The 13,565-nt window shown below is 48.1% G+C and overlaps 4 non-coding genes across 4 annotated transcripts; all 4 read left to right on the forward strand.

The window, feature by feature from the left end:
* Positions 1 to 768: 768 nt before the first annotated feature.
* Positions 769 to 959, forward strand: LOC142274172 (U2 spliceosomal RNA). The gene has a single exon (XR_012738515.1). It is a non-coding gene; the product is annotated as a U2 spliceosomal RNA (small nuclear RNA).
* A 1,387-nt stretch (positions 960 to 2,346) lies between these two features.
* Positions 2,347 to 2,537, forward strand: LOC142274173 (U2 spliceosomal RNA). Its single transcript, XR_012738516.1, has one exon. It is a non-coding gene; the product is annotated as a U2 spliceosomal RNA (small nuclear RNA).
* Positions 2,538 to 3,924: 1,387 nt separating this feature from the next.
* Positions 3,925 to 4,115, forward strand: LOC142274162 (U2 spliceosomal RNA). Its single transcript, XR_012738506.1, has one exon. It is a non-coding gene; the product is annotated as a U2 spliceosomal RNA (small nuclear RNA).
* Positions 4,116 to 5,502: 1,387 nt separating this feature from the next.
* On the forward strand, positions 5,503 to 5,693 carry LOC142274175 (U2 spliceosomal RNA). Its single transcript, XR_012738518.1, has one exon. It is a non-coding gene; the product is annotated as a U2 spliceosomal RNA (small nuclear RNA).
* The last annotated feature ends 7,872 nt before the right edge of the window (positions 5,694 to 13,565 follow it).

Below are 13,565 nucleotides of genomic sequence, written 5' to 3' on the forward strand. Positions count from 1 at the left end.
AAAGGGCGGCCTATGAAAGAATTACTACTTTCAATAAGTACACTTAAACGGCTAATTGGGAATAGAAAAACTGTAAAAAGCCCTCTGAGAAAGCCCCCCTCTAACCTTTGATAGTAAGCTTTTCTGTAGTCTGCCTGTTGATGTATTTTCCGTTTGAACTGTGCACAACATGAAGAGACGGAACACTGGCGGCTTGTCACAATGCCCCCCGATGACATCACAATAGCGCTGCTGCCTAGAAAACAAGCTGCGCAGAAGAAGTTGTTCTTTGGGTGGGAGGGTGGGCTAGTGGAAGGAGGGGGCAATCTCTTTTTTTCCCGGGTGGTAGGGGGATGACAGGAGAAGGGAAGCGGGTGGTGAGAAAGGTACAGAGGGCAGGGTTTGGGGGCTGGGAAGGAAAGGGAAAAGATTAGGGTTTGGGGATGATGAAAGGGCTTTCTACGGGTAAGGATGGCAAAGGGTGGCAGTGACGGAAAGTCAGGCAACCTGTCCTGTCCGTCTTTTTGTATCGTGAATTGGAAAGACTGCAAGGGGGAGGAGAGTTGCTTGCGCCCTAAAGGAGGAGTTATTCAGATTCATTGCAGTGGGCGGCGGCTGCAAAACGCACCATTCTTCTTGTTTTGGCTCTGCAAAGCAGCCTTTTCAAGGGTTGGCTTGGGTGACAAAATGTCTTGTGTAGGCGTGGGTTTGTCTCCCTCTCGCTCTCTCTCCCTAAGATGTGTCCGGCATAGGCCAGGGTGCCACTCGAGGCCCAAACCAATTCTGGTTATCGCTTCTCGGCCTTTTGGCTAAGATCAAGTGTAGTATCTGTTCTTATCAGTTTAATATCTGATACGTCCCCTATCTGGGGACCATATATTAAATGGATTTTTAGAACAGGGAGATGGAAAAAGAGCTTGCTCTGTCCACTCCACGCATTGACCTGGTATTGCAGTACCTCCAGGAACGGTGCACCCCTTCTTAACCCAGTTTCCAAAAGCAGAACTCAATTCACCTGATTCATATTAGCCCGATTTAATGAATTGGAAGAAAGCATACGTCTTCATATGCACCTCAATTTGGCCCATTCACTTTTCACACTTCCTCCTTTTGTTTTTTATCTTTCACACTTTTGACTTTCTTTATTCATCCAAATAGCAAACTCATCACCACTCAACCTGACCAACTCGGCTATGTCCCCGTGCTGCAGTTCTCTGTCTTATCTAGATCATTTGCAATTGAATGGAATAGATCCCTTTTGGACAAAGTGGATTCACCTGCTGCTGCAGTGACCACAGGTGTGATAACATCTAGAATTGGCATCTGGTGCGATCTCTCCGCTTCCACTCCAAAGAAAGTTACCTGTTTATTCCTATCATGCATTGGTTTTTGGGGTTTTCTTTGAGTAATGATGATCTCTTTAGTAGTCTGTTGGCGCCCTCTCCTGGAGGAATAGTTTGCTTGCTCTTGGACATTCTAAAAGAGAGGTCATGATAGACATTGAGCTTCTGAGCTCAATTGGGGACAGTCATGGGTGATGAATGTTTGCAACCTACTGCGAAGCCTCATACCGCAATATAAGGAACGTCAAATACTAAGAAAGGGCGGCCTATGAAAGAATTACTACTTTCAATAAGTACACTTAAACGGCTAATTGGGAATAGAAAAACTGTAAAAAGCCCTCTGAGAAAGCCCCCCTCTAACCTTTGATAGTAAGCTTTTCTGTAGTCTGCCTGTTGATGTATTTTCCGTTTGAACTGTGCACAACATGAAGAGACGGAACACTGGCGGCTTGTCACAATGCCCCCCGATGACATCACAATAGCGCTGCTGCCTAGAAAACAAGCTGCGCAGAAGAAGTTGTTCTTTGGGTGGGAGGGTGGGCTAGTGGAAGGAGGGGGCAATCTCTTTTTTTCCCGGGTGGTAGGGGGATGACAGGAGAAGGGAAGCGGGTGGTGAGAAAGGTACAGAGGGCAGGGTTTGGGGGCTGGGAAGGAAAGGGAAAAGATTAGGGTTTGGGGATGATGAAAGGGCTTTCTACGGGTAAGGATGGCAAAGGGTGGCAGTGACGGAAAGTCAGGCAACCTGTCCTGTCCGTCTTTTTGTATCGTGAATTGGAAAGACTGCAAGGGGGAGGGGAGTTGCTTGCGCCCTAAAGGAGGAGTTATTCAGATTCATTGCAGTGGGCGGCGGCTGCAAAACGCACCATTCTTCTTGTTTTGGCTCTGCAAAGCAGCCTTTTCAAGGGTTGGCTTGGGTGACAAAATGTCTTGTGTAGGCGTGGGTTTGTCTCCCTCTCGCTCTCTCTCCCTAAGATGTGTCCGGCATAGGCCAGGGTGCCACTCGAGGCCCAAACCAATTCTGGTTATCGCTTCTCGGCCTTTTGGCTAAGATCAAGTGTAGTATCTGTTCTTATCAGTTTAATATCTGATACGTCCCCTATCTGGGGACCATATATTAAATGGATTTTTAGAACAGGGAGATGGAAAAAGAGCTTGCTCTGTCCACTCCACGCATTGACCTGGTATTGCAGTACCTCCAGGAACGGTGCACCCCTTCTTAACCCAGTTTCCAAAAGCAGAACTCAATTCACCTGATTCATATTAGCCCGATTTAATGAATTGGAAGAAAGCATACGTCTTCATATGCACCTCAATTTGGCCCATTCACTTTTCACACTTCCTCCTTTTGTTTTTTATCTTTCACACTTTTGACTTTCTTTATTCATCCAAATAGCAAACTCATCACCACTCAACCTGACCAACTCGGCTATGTCCCCGTGCTGCAGTTCTCTGTCTTATCTAGATCATTTGCAATTGAATGGAATAGATCCCTTTTGGACAAAGTGGATTCACCTGCTGCTGCAGTGACCACAGGTGTGATAACATCTAGAATTGGCATCTGGTGCGATCTCTCCGCTTCCACTCCAAAGAAAGTTACCTGTTTATTCCTATCATGCATTGGTTTTTGGGGTTTTCTTTGAGTAATGATGATCTCTTTAGTAGTCTGTTGGCGCCCTCTCCTGGAGGAATAGTTTGCTTGCTCTTGGACATTCTAAAAGAGAGGTCATGATAGACATTGAGCTTCTGAGCTCAATTGGGGACAGTCATGGGTGATGAATGTTTGCAACCTACTGCGAAGCCTCATACCGCAATATAAGGAACGTCAAATACTAAGAAAGGGCGGCCTATGAAAGAATTACTACTTTCAATAAGTACACTTAAACGGCTAATTGGGAATAGAAAAACTGTAAAAAGCCCTCTGAGAAAGCCCCCCTCTAACCTTTGATAGTAAGCTTTTCTGTAGTCTGCCTGTTGATGTATTTTCCGTTTGAACTGTGCACAACATGAAGAGACGGAACACTGGCGGCTTGTCACAATGCCCCCCGATGACATCACAATAGCGCTGCTGCCTAGAAAACAAGCTGCGCAGAAGAAGTTGTTCTTTGGGTGGGAGGGTGGGCTAGTGGAAGGAGGGGGCAATCTCTTTTTTTCCCGGGTGGTAGGGGGATGACAGGAGAAGGGAAGCGGGTGGTGAGAAAGGTACAGAGGGCAGGGTTTGGGGGCTGGGAAGGAAAGGGAAAAGATTAGGGTTTGGGGATGATGAAAGGGCTTTCTACGGGTAAGGATGGCAAAGGGTGGCAGTGACGGAAAGTCAGGCAACCTGTCCTGTCCGTCTTTTTGTATCGTGAATTGGAAAGACTGCAAGGGGGAGGGGAGTTGCTTGCGCCCTAAAGGAGGAGTTATTCAGATTCATTGCAGTGGGCGGCGGCTGCAAAACGCACCATTCTTCTTGTTTTGGCTCTGCAAAGCAGCCTTTTCAAGGGTTGGCTTGGGTGACAAAATGTCTTGTGTAGGCGTGGGTTTGTCTCCCTCTCGCTCTCTCTCCCTAAGATGTGTCCGGCATAGGCCAGGGTGCCACTCGAGGCCCAAACCAATTCTGGTTATCGCTTCTCGGCCTTTTGGCTAAGATCAAGTGTAGTATCTGTTCTTATCAGTTTAATATCTGATATGTCCCCTATCTGGGGACCATATATTAAATGGATTTTTAGAACAGGGAGATGGAAAAAGAGCTTGCTCTGTCCACTCCACGCATTGACCTGGTATTGCAGTACCTCCAGGAACGGTGCACCCCTTCTTAACCCAGTTTCCAAAAGCAGAACTCAATTCACCTGATTCATATTAGCCCGATTTAATGAATTGGAAGAAAGCATACGTCTTCATATGCACCTCAATTTGGCCCATTCACTTTTCACACTTCCTCCTTTTGTTTTTTATCTTTCACACTTTTGACTTTCTTTATTCATCCAAATAGCAAACTCATCACCACTCAACCTGACCAACTCGGCTATGTCCCCGTGCTGCAGTTCTCTGTCTTATCTAGATCATTTGCAATTGAATGGAATAGATCCCTTTTGGACAAAGTGGATTCACCTGCTGCTGCAGTGACCACAGGTGTGATAACATCTAGAATTGGCATCTGGTGCGATCTCTCCGCTTCCACTCCAAAGAAAGTTACCTGTTTATTCCTATCATGCATTGGTTTTTGGGGTTTTCTTTGAGTAATGATGATCTCTTTAGTAGTCTGTTGGCGCCCTCTCCTGGAGGAATAGTTTGCTTGCTCTTGGACATTCTAAAAGAGAGGTCATGATAGACATTGAGCTTCTGAGCTCAATTGGGGACAGTCATGGGTGATGAATGTTTGCAACCTACTGCGAAGCCTCATACCGCAATATAAGGAACGTCAAATACTAAGAAAGGGCGGCCTATGAAAGAATTACTACTTTCAATAAGTACACTTAAACGGCTAATTGGGAATAGAAAAACTGTAAAAAGCCCTCTGAGAAAGCCCCCCTCTAACCTTTGATAGTAAGCTTTTCTGTAGTCTGCCTGTTGATGTATTTTCCGTTTGAACTGTGCACAACATGAAGAGACGGAACACTGGCGGCTTGTCACAATGCCCCCCGATGACATCACAATAGCGCTGCTGCCTAGAAAACAAGCTGCGCAGAAGAAGTTGTTCTTTGGGTGGGAGGGTGGGCTAGTGGAAGGAGGGGGCAATCTCTTTTTTTCCCGGGTGGTAGGGGGATGACAGGAGAAGGGAAGCGGGTGGTGAGAAAGGTACAGAGGGCAGGGTTTGGGGGCTGGGAAGGAAAGGGAAAAGATTAGGGTTTGGGGATGATGAAAGGGCTTTCTACGGGTAAGGATGGCAAAGGGTGGCAGTGACGGAAAGTCAGGCAACCTGTCCTGTCCGTCTTTTTGTATCGTGAATTGGAAAGACTGCAAGGGGGAGGGGAGTTGCTTGCGCCCTAAAGGAGGAGTTATTCAGATTCATTGCAGTGGGCGGCGGCTGCAAAACGCACCATTCTTCTTGTTTTGGCTCTGCAAAGCAGCCTTTTCAAGGGTTGGCTTGGGTGACAAAATGTCTTGTGTAGGCGTGGGTTTGTCTCCCTCTCGCTCTCTCTCCCTAAGATGTGTCCGGCATAGGCCAGGGTGCCACTCGAGGCCCAAACCAATTCTGGTTATCGCTTCTCGGCCTTTTGGCTAAGATCAAGTGTAGTATCTGTTCTTATCAGTTTAATATCTGATACGTCCCCTATCTGGGGACCATATATTAAATGGATTTTTAGAACAGGGAGATGGAAAAAGAGCTTGCTCTGTCCACTCCACGCATTGACCTGGTATTGCAGTACCTCCAGGAACGGTGCACCCCTTCTTAACCCAGTTTCCAAAAGCAGAACTCAATTCACCTGATTCATATTAGCCCGATTTAATGAATTGGAAGAAAGCATACGTCTTCATATGCACCTCAATTTGGCCCATTCACTTTTCACACTTCCTCCTTTTGTTTTTTATCTTTCACACTTTTGACTTTCTTTATTCATCCAAATAGCAAACTCATCACCACTCAACCTGACCAACTCGGCTATGTCCCCGTGCTGCAGTTCTCTGTCTTATCTAGATCATTTGCAATTGAATGGAATAGATCCCTTTTGGACAAAGTGGATTCACCTGCTGCTGCAGTGACCACAGGTGTGATAACATCTAGAATTGGCATCTGGTGCGATCTCTCCGCTTCCACTCCAAAGAAAGTTACCTGTTTATTCCTATCATGCATTGGTTTTTGGGGTTTTCTTTGAGTAATGATGATCTCTTTAGTAGTCTGTTGGCGCCCTCTCCTGGAGGAATAGTTTGCTTGCTCTTGGACATTCTAAAAGAGAGGTCATGATTAGTGATGAGCGAGCATGCTTGTCACTACTCGGTACTCGCACGAGTATCACTGTACTCGGGCTGCTCGGCGGGGACCGAGTAATCTCGCGATACTCGTGCTTTACTCGTGGTCTTCATTTCTGCATGTTGGCGCTCTTTTGAGAGCCAGCCCTCATGCAGGGATTGGCTGGCAGACCACTGCAATGCCACAGCCCTGTTAGTTGTGGAATTGCAGTGATTGGCCGGCCTGCACAGCGTCACCGAGCCTTTATATCGGCCGGCGCGCTGTGCTCTGCTCACAGCTATTCTGACAGTGAGTGTAGGGAGAGTGTCGCTGATTCAGGGAAAGCTTTGCGGCCCTTTATAGCTTTTTCAGTTGCAGGGCTGCAAACAGTGTGACCAAAAGTCCTTCTCAGGACTATTCTAGTTGTATACAGGCAGGCAGGGTATAGCCAGGTCGGAGTACAGTAGCAGAGTCCTTCTCAGGACTATTGTTGCTATATACAGGCAGGGTATAGCCAGGTCTGAATACAGGCTAGTGACCAAAAGAGTCCTTGTCAGGACTATTGTAGCAGTATACAGGCAGGCAGGCAGGCAGGGTAGTGGTGACCGTATACCAGCCTTCATATCTGGGGCTGGTGTACACAGTGTAAAACAGTCCAGATAGTGTCTGACTTGTCTGTACTGTAATTGTCGCTCCCCAAAAAAACCTGTTAGTAGGTTATTATTGCGTCCGTGCTTGGTTTTTAAAACCGCACGTGTGTGCCTGTTGGTGGCAGCGTACAGGTGCACTGGTGTGCGTTTACCAAACTATTATATAACGCACAAGTGTAGTGTATAATACACGTCAGTCAGCAGTGGCTGATAGTGTCAGAGTTCTTAATTTTTGCTCCTAAAACCTGTGTTAGGTTATTATTGCGTCCGTGCTTGGTTTTTAAAACCGCACGTGTGTGCCTGTTGGTGGCAGCGTACAGGTGCACTGGTGTGCGTTTACCAAACTATTATATAACGCACAAGTGTAGTGTATAATACACGTCAGTCAGCAGTGGCTGATAGTGTCAGAGTTCTTAATTTTTGCTCCTAAAACCTGTGTTAGGTTATTATTGCGTCCGTGCTTGGTTTTTAAAACCGCACGTGTGTGCCTGTTGGTGGCAGCGTACAGGTGCACTGGTGTGCGTTTACCAAACTATTATATAACGCACAAGTGTAGTGTATAATACACGTCAGTCAGCAGTGGCTGATAGTGTCAGAGTTCTTAATTTTTGCTCCTAAAACCTGTGTTAGGTTATTATTGCGTCCGTGCTTGGTTTTTAAAACCGCACGTGTGTGCCTGTTGGTGGCAGCGTACAGGTGCACTGGTGTGCGTTTACCAAACTATTATATAACGCACAAGTGTAGTGTATAATACACGTCAGTCAGCAGTGGCTGATAGTGTCAGAGTTCTTAATTTTTGCTCCTAAAACCTGTGTTAGGTTATTATTGCGTCCGTGCTTGGTTTTTAAAACCGCACGTGTGTGCCTGTTGGTGGCAGCGTACAGGTGCACTGGTGTGCGTTTACCAAACTATTATATAACGCACAAGTGTAGTGTATAATACACGTCAGTCAGCAGTGGCTGATAGTGTCAGAGTTCTTAATTTTTGCTCCTAAAACCTGTGTTAGGTTATTATTGCGTCCGTGCTTGGTTTTTAAAACCGCACGTGTGTGCCTGTTGGTGGCAGCGTACAGGTGCACTGGTGTGCGTTTACCAAACTATTATATAACGCACAAGTGTAGTGTATAATACACGTCAGTCAGCAGTGGCTGATAGTGTCAGAGTTCTTAATTTTTGCTCCTAAAACCTGTGTTAGGTTATTATTGCGTCCGTGCTTGGTTTTTAAAACCGCACGTGTGTGCCTGTTGGTGGCAGCGTACAGGTGCACTGGTGTGCGTTTACCAAACTATTATATAACGCACAAGTGTAGTGTATAATACACGTCAGTCAGCAGTGGCTGATAGTGTCAGAGTTCTTAATTTTTGCTCCTAAAACCTGTGTTAGGTTATTATTGCGTCCGTGCTTGGTTTTTAAAACCGCACGTGTGTGCCTGTTGGTGGCAGCGTACAGGTGCACTGGTGTGCGTTTACCAAACTATTATATAACGCACAAGTGTAGTGTATAATACACGTCAGTCAGCAGTGGCTGATAGTGTCAGAGTTCTTAATTTTTGCTCCTAAAACCTGTGTTAGGTTATTATTGCGTCCGTGCTTGGTTTTTAAAACCGCACGTGTGTGCCTGTTGGTGGCAGCGTACAGGTGCACTGGTGTGCAATTTCCAGAAACTTTGATATAACGCACAAGTAGTGAATATACACGTCAGCAGTGCACAGCATTGCAAAATGCGCAAGGGCATTGGCAAGGAACAAGGAAGTGGACGTGATGGTGGTGCAGGCAGAGGCCGAGGTCGTGGGCAAGCTCTAATTTCGCCACAACAAAGGGCCACATCTAGTCGCTCGCACGTCCTGTCCCAAATTCTTGGGGACCGCAGCAGTACACCGCTCTTGAACCAAGACCAGTGTCAACAGGTTGTTAGTTGGATAGCGGATAATGCTTCCAGTCAGATTGGCACCACCACAAACACTCTGTCTTCCACACGGTCAAGTGTCAGTAGCCGTGATACTGCACCGCACATTTCTGAACCTGATCCTCCTTCCTACCACCAGGCTGAGTACACGTCCTCCTCGGACATTAATGATCCCACACTTGGACACTCGGAAGAGCTGTTCACGTTTCCATTCACACATTCTGGCCTCTCGCCAGCTCATATTGAAGTGGGTCATGAGGAGATCGTCTGTACAGATAGCCAAATATTTGAGCAGCCACGTTCTCACGAAGTTGGCAACGTGTCTCAACAAGTGGTGGACGATGATGAGACACAATTGTCAGCAAGTCAGGAGGAGGAGCAGGGTGCGGAAGAGGAAGACGACGTGGTGGATGATCCAGTAACTGACCCAACCTGGCAGGAGGATATGCAGAGCGAGGACAGCAGTGCACAGGGGGAGGGAGGCGTAGCATCACAACAGGCAGTAAGAAGCAGGGTGGTGGTCCCAGGCAGAAGTCAGGCAACCGTTCCCCGTAACAACACGACGACACAAGGTGCCTGTACAAATGTTAGGTCTTCACGAGTCTGGCAGTTTTTTAAGTTGGATCCAGATGATTCAAAAAAGGCCATTTGCAACACCTGCCGTGCCAGCATCAGCAGGGGTACCAAAACTAGCAGCCTGACCACCACCAGCATGATCAGGCACATGTCAGCCAAGCACCCGACTTTGTGGGAAGTACAACAGAGTCGAGGAGCAGTGCTTGCTGATGTCACTGCTACGTCTTCGCTGGTTGTGCATGCGAGCCAATCCTCTGTCCATGCTGCCTGCGAACAAGCCTCCTCCACTCCTGCACCTGCAGTTGCCTACGCAGAAAGAACACCATCATCAAGCACGTCCTTGTCCCAGCGCAGCGTTCAGTTATCCATTCAGCAAACCTTTGAACGCAGGCGCAAATACACTGCCAACACCCCACATGCCACAGTTCTAAATGCTAACATTTCGCGACTGCTTGCGCTGGAAATGTTGCCTTTTAGGCTGGTGGAGACAGAAGCATTCCGTGACCTGATGGCGGCAGCTGTCCCACGTTACTCGGTCCCCAGCCGCCACTATTTCTCCCGGTGTGCCGTCCCCGCGTTGCATAACCACGTGTCACAAAACATCACACGTGCCCTGAACAACGCTGTTTCACCCAAAGTCCACCTAACCACAGACACGTGGACAAGTGCTTGTGGGCAAGGCCGCTACATCTCGTTGACGGCACACTGGGTTAATATTGTGGAAGCTGGGACCCAGTCTGAGCGAGGGACGGAACACGTCCTTCCCACACCAAGGTTTGCAGGCCCTACCTCAGTCAGTGTTTCACCCACACTCTACAGCTCCGGAATGTCATGCTCTTCAGCCTCCTCCTCCTCCTGCGCATCCTCATCCACTGTGCCCTCCACACCAGTCACAAGCTGGAAGCACTGCAGCACTGCCTCGGCGAAGCGGCAACAGGCTGTGCTGAAGCTAATCTGCATAGGTGACAAACCCCACAATGCAGAAGAGCTGTGGACAGCTCTGAAACAGCAGGCAGATCACTGGCTCACACCTCTGAACCTAAAGCCAGGAAAGGTCGTTTGTGACAATGGCCGGAACCTGGTGGCGGCTTTGAGGCGAGGCCAGCTGACACATGTTCCATGCGTGGCCCATGTGCTCAACCTCGTGGTTCAGCGGTTTATAAAGTCATACCCAGAGCTGTCTGATCTGCTGGTAAAAGTTCGCCGCCTGTCTGCACATTTTCGAAAGTCACCTACTGCTTCAGCCGGCCTTGCCGGCTTTCAGCGCCGTTTGCATCTTCCGGCTCACAGACTGGTGTGTGATGTCCCCACGCGTTGGAATTCAACTCTGCACATGTTGGTCAGGATATGTGAGCAGAAGAGGGCAGTTGTTGAGTACCTGCATCACCTAAGCCGTCGGGAAATGGGTCAAACTCCACACATAACACCTGAGGAGTGGAGATGGATGTCAGACCTATGTACCATCCTCCAAAACTTTGAGGACTCCACCAAGATGGTGAGTGGTGATGACGCCATTATTAGCGTCACCATACCGCTACTCTGCCTTCTAAAACGGTCCCTTTTGAAAAACAAACATGATGCATTGCAGGCGGAGCGCGATGAGTTGCAGCAAGAAACAGTAGTGGGTGTGGGTGATAACACACAGCCCAGCCTCGTCTCATCACAACGTGCAGTGGAGGACTATGACGAGGAGGAGGATGAAGACATGGAGCAACTCTCCGGCCAAATTGAGGATATGACATGCACACCAGTCATATCCTCGATTCAGCGTGGCTGGCCAGAGGACAGGGTAGATGAGGAGGAGGAGGAGGAGGAGGAGGAGGAGGACAGCATGTTCAGTCATCTTGTTGGTCAGGCTACTGAAGTCCTGGCTGTTAAGAGTCTGGCGCACATGGCTGACTTTATGGTAAGCTGCCTGTCTCGTGACCCTCGCGTTAAGAACATCTTGGCCGACAATCATTACTGGTTGGTAACACTGTTAGACCCACGCTACAAGGAGAACTTTTTGTCTCTTATTCCCGTGGATGAGAGGTCAACCAAAATGCAGCAGTTTCGGAAGGCCATACTCACGGAAGTAGGCAAAGCATTCCCCTCACAAAACGCTAGCGGCATAGGTCAGGAATCAGTGGACAACCGAGGCGTACAGCCGAGAGAGGCACAAGTCCAATCCGCCAGAGGTAGGGGAACAGTCTTTAAGATGTGGGACAGTTTTCTCAGCCCCTCACGTACCACAGCCCCTGAGGTGCGGGGTAGTGCCACAAGAAATCCTAAGTTTGCCCAGATGCTGAAGGAGTACCTTGCAGATCGAACAACTGTACTCCGACATTCCTCTGTGCCTTACAATTATTGGGTATCCAAGCTGGACACGTGGCATGAATTGGCTCTCTACGCCTTGGAAGTCCTGGCCTGCCCTGCTGCTAGCGTTTTGTCAGAGCGTGTTTTTAGTGCCGCAGGTGGAATCATTACAGATAAACGCACCCGCCTGTCAACTGAAAATGCTGACAGGCTGACTCTGATAAAGATGAACAAGGGTTGGATTGGGCCAGACTTCACCACACCACCAGCAAATGAGAGCGGAATTTAAAGTTTGCCATGTACCTCCACTCACCCATGGGTACACTTCTCGACTTTGGATAATCGCTGGACTGCTCCTCCTTCTCCTCATGCGCCATCATGATGACCGTTACAATAGTTAGGTCTTTGTTTCAGGTATACCCCCAGTGGTAAATTTTTTCGCCCATTCTTTGCAGAATGGACATTACAACGACAGGAGACCCGCTCCTTTGCAATGGGAACAATGTTTTGAGGCCCTCATGCACGTCTCTACCCAGGGACAACGTGTAGCCTCCCAATTTTTGGCTGCCCTGCCTAAGGGCTATACTGAAATACACCCACTTCCTTAAAATGGACACTTAATGTTTTGAGGCCCTCATGCACGTCTCTACCCAGGGACAATGTGGAGCCTCCCAATTTTTGGCTGCCCTGGCAAAGGGCTATACTGAAATAGACCCACTTCCTTACAATGGGCACTTCAGGTTTAAAGGCCATCATGCACGTCTCTACCCAGGGACAATGTGGAGCCTCCCAATTTTTGGCTGCCCTGCCTAAGGGCTATACTATAATACACCCACTTCCTGACAATGGACACTTAATGTTTTGAGGCCCTCATGCACGTCTCTACCCAGGGACAATGTGGAGCCTCCCAATTTTTGGCTGCCCTGGCAAAGGGCTATACTGAAATAGACCCACTTCCTTACAATGGGCACTTCAGGTTTAAAGGCCATCATGCACGTCTCTACCCAGGGACAATGTGGAGCCTCCCAATTTTTGGCTGCCCTGCCTAAGGGCTATACTGAAATACACCCACTTCCTTAAAATGGACACTTAATGTTTTGAGGCCCTCATGCACGTCTCTACCCAGGGACAATGTGGAGCCTCCCAATTTTTGGCTGCCCTGGCAAAGGGCTATACTGAAATAGACCCACTTCCTTACAATGGGCACTTCAGGTTTAAAGGCCATCATGCACGTCTCTATCCAGGGACAATGTGGAGCCTCCCAATTTTTGGCTGCCCTGCCTAAGGGCTATACTGAAATACACCCACTTCCTTAAAATGGACACTTAATGTTTTGAGGCCCTCATGCACGTCTCTACCCAGGGACAATGTGGAGCCTCCCAATTTTTGGCTGCCCTGGCAAAGGGCTATACTGAAATAGACCCACTTCCTTACAATGGGCACTTCAGGTTTAAAGGCCATCATGCACGTCTCTACCCAGGGACAATGTGGAGCCTCCCAATTTTTGGCTGCCCTGCCTAAGGGCTATACTATAATACACCCACTTCCTGACAATGGACACTTAATGTTTTGAGGCCCTCATGCACGTCTGTATGCAGGGGCATTGGTGAACCTCACAATTTAGGACTGCCCTGGCAAAGGAAAATACTACAAAGACTCACTTCCTCAAAATGGGCACATTAGACTCAAGAGGCCTTCATGTACGTCTCTTCTCAGGGACATCGGAGTGCCACACAATGTTTTCACGTAAAATCTTTCATGTATTGATCTCAAAAAGTAACATACACCAGATCTATCTCACTATTGGGTATGTGCCCTTAACATTTCCGCCATGAAAAATCATTTTGGGGTCATTTTGGAAGGTTTTCTGGTGAGTCCGTAAAAATGGCGTAAAACGCGGACAAAATTGTTCACAGCTGTGACTTTTGAGTGATAAATGCTTCAAGGG

Source organism: Anomaloglossus baeobatrachus, unplaced genomic scaffold (genome assembly GCF_048569485.1).
Source record: "Anomaloglossus baeobatrachus isolate aAnoBae1 unplaced genomic scaffold, aAnoBae1.hap1 Scaffold_3712, whole genome shotgun sequence".
Taxonomy (NCBI): domain Eukaryota; kingdom Metazoa; phylum Chordata; class Amphibia; order Anura; family Aromobatidae; genus Anomaloglossus; species Anomaloglossus baeobatrachus.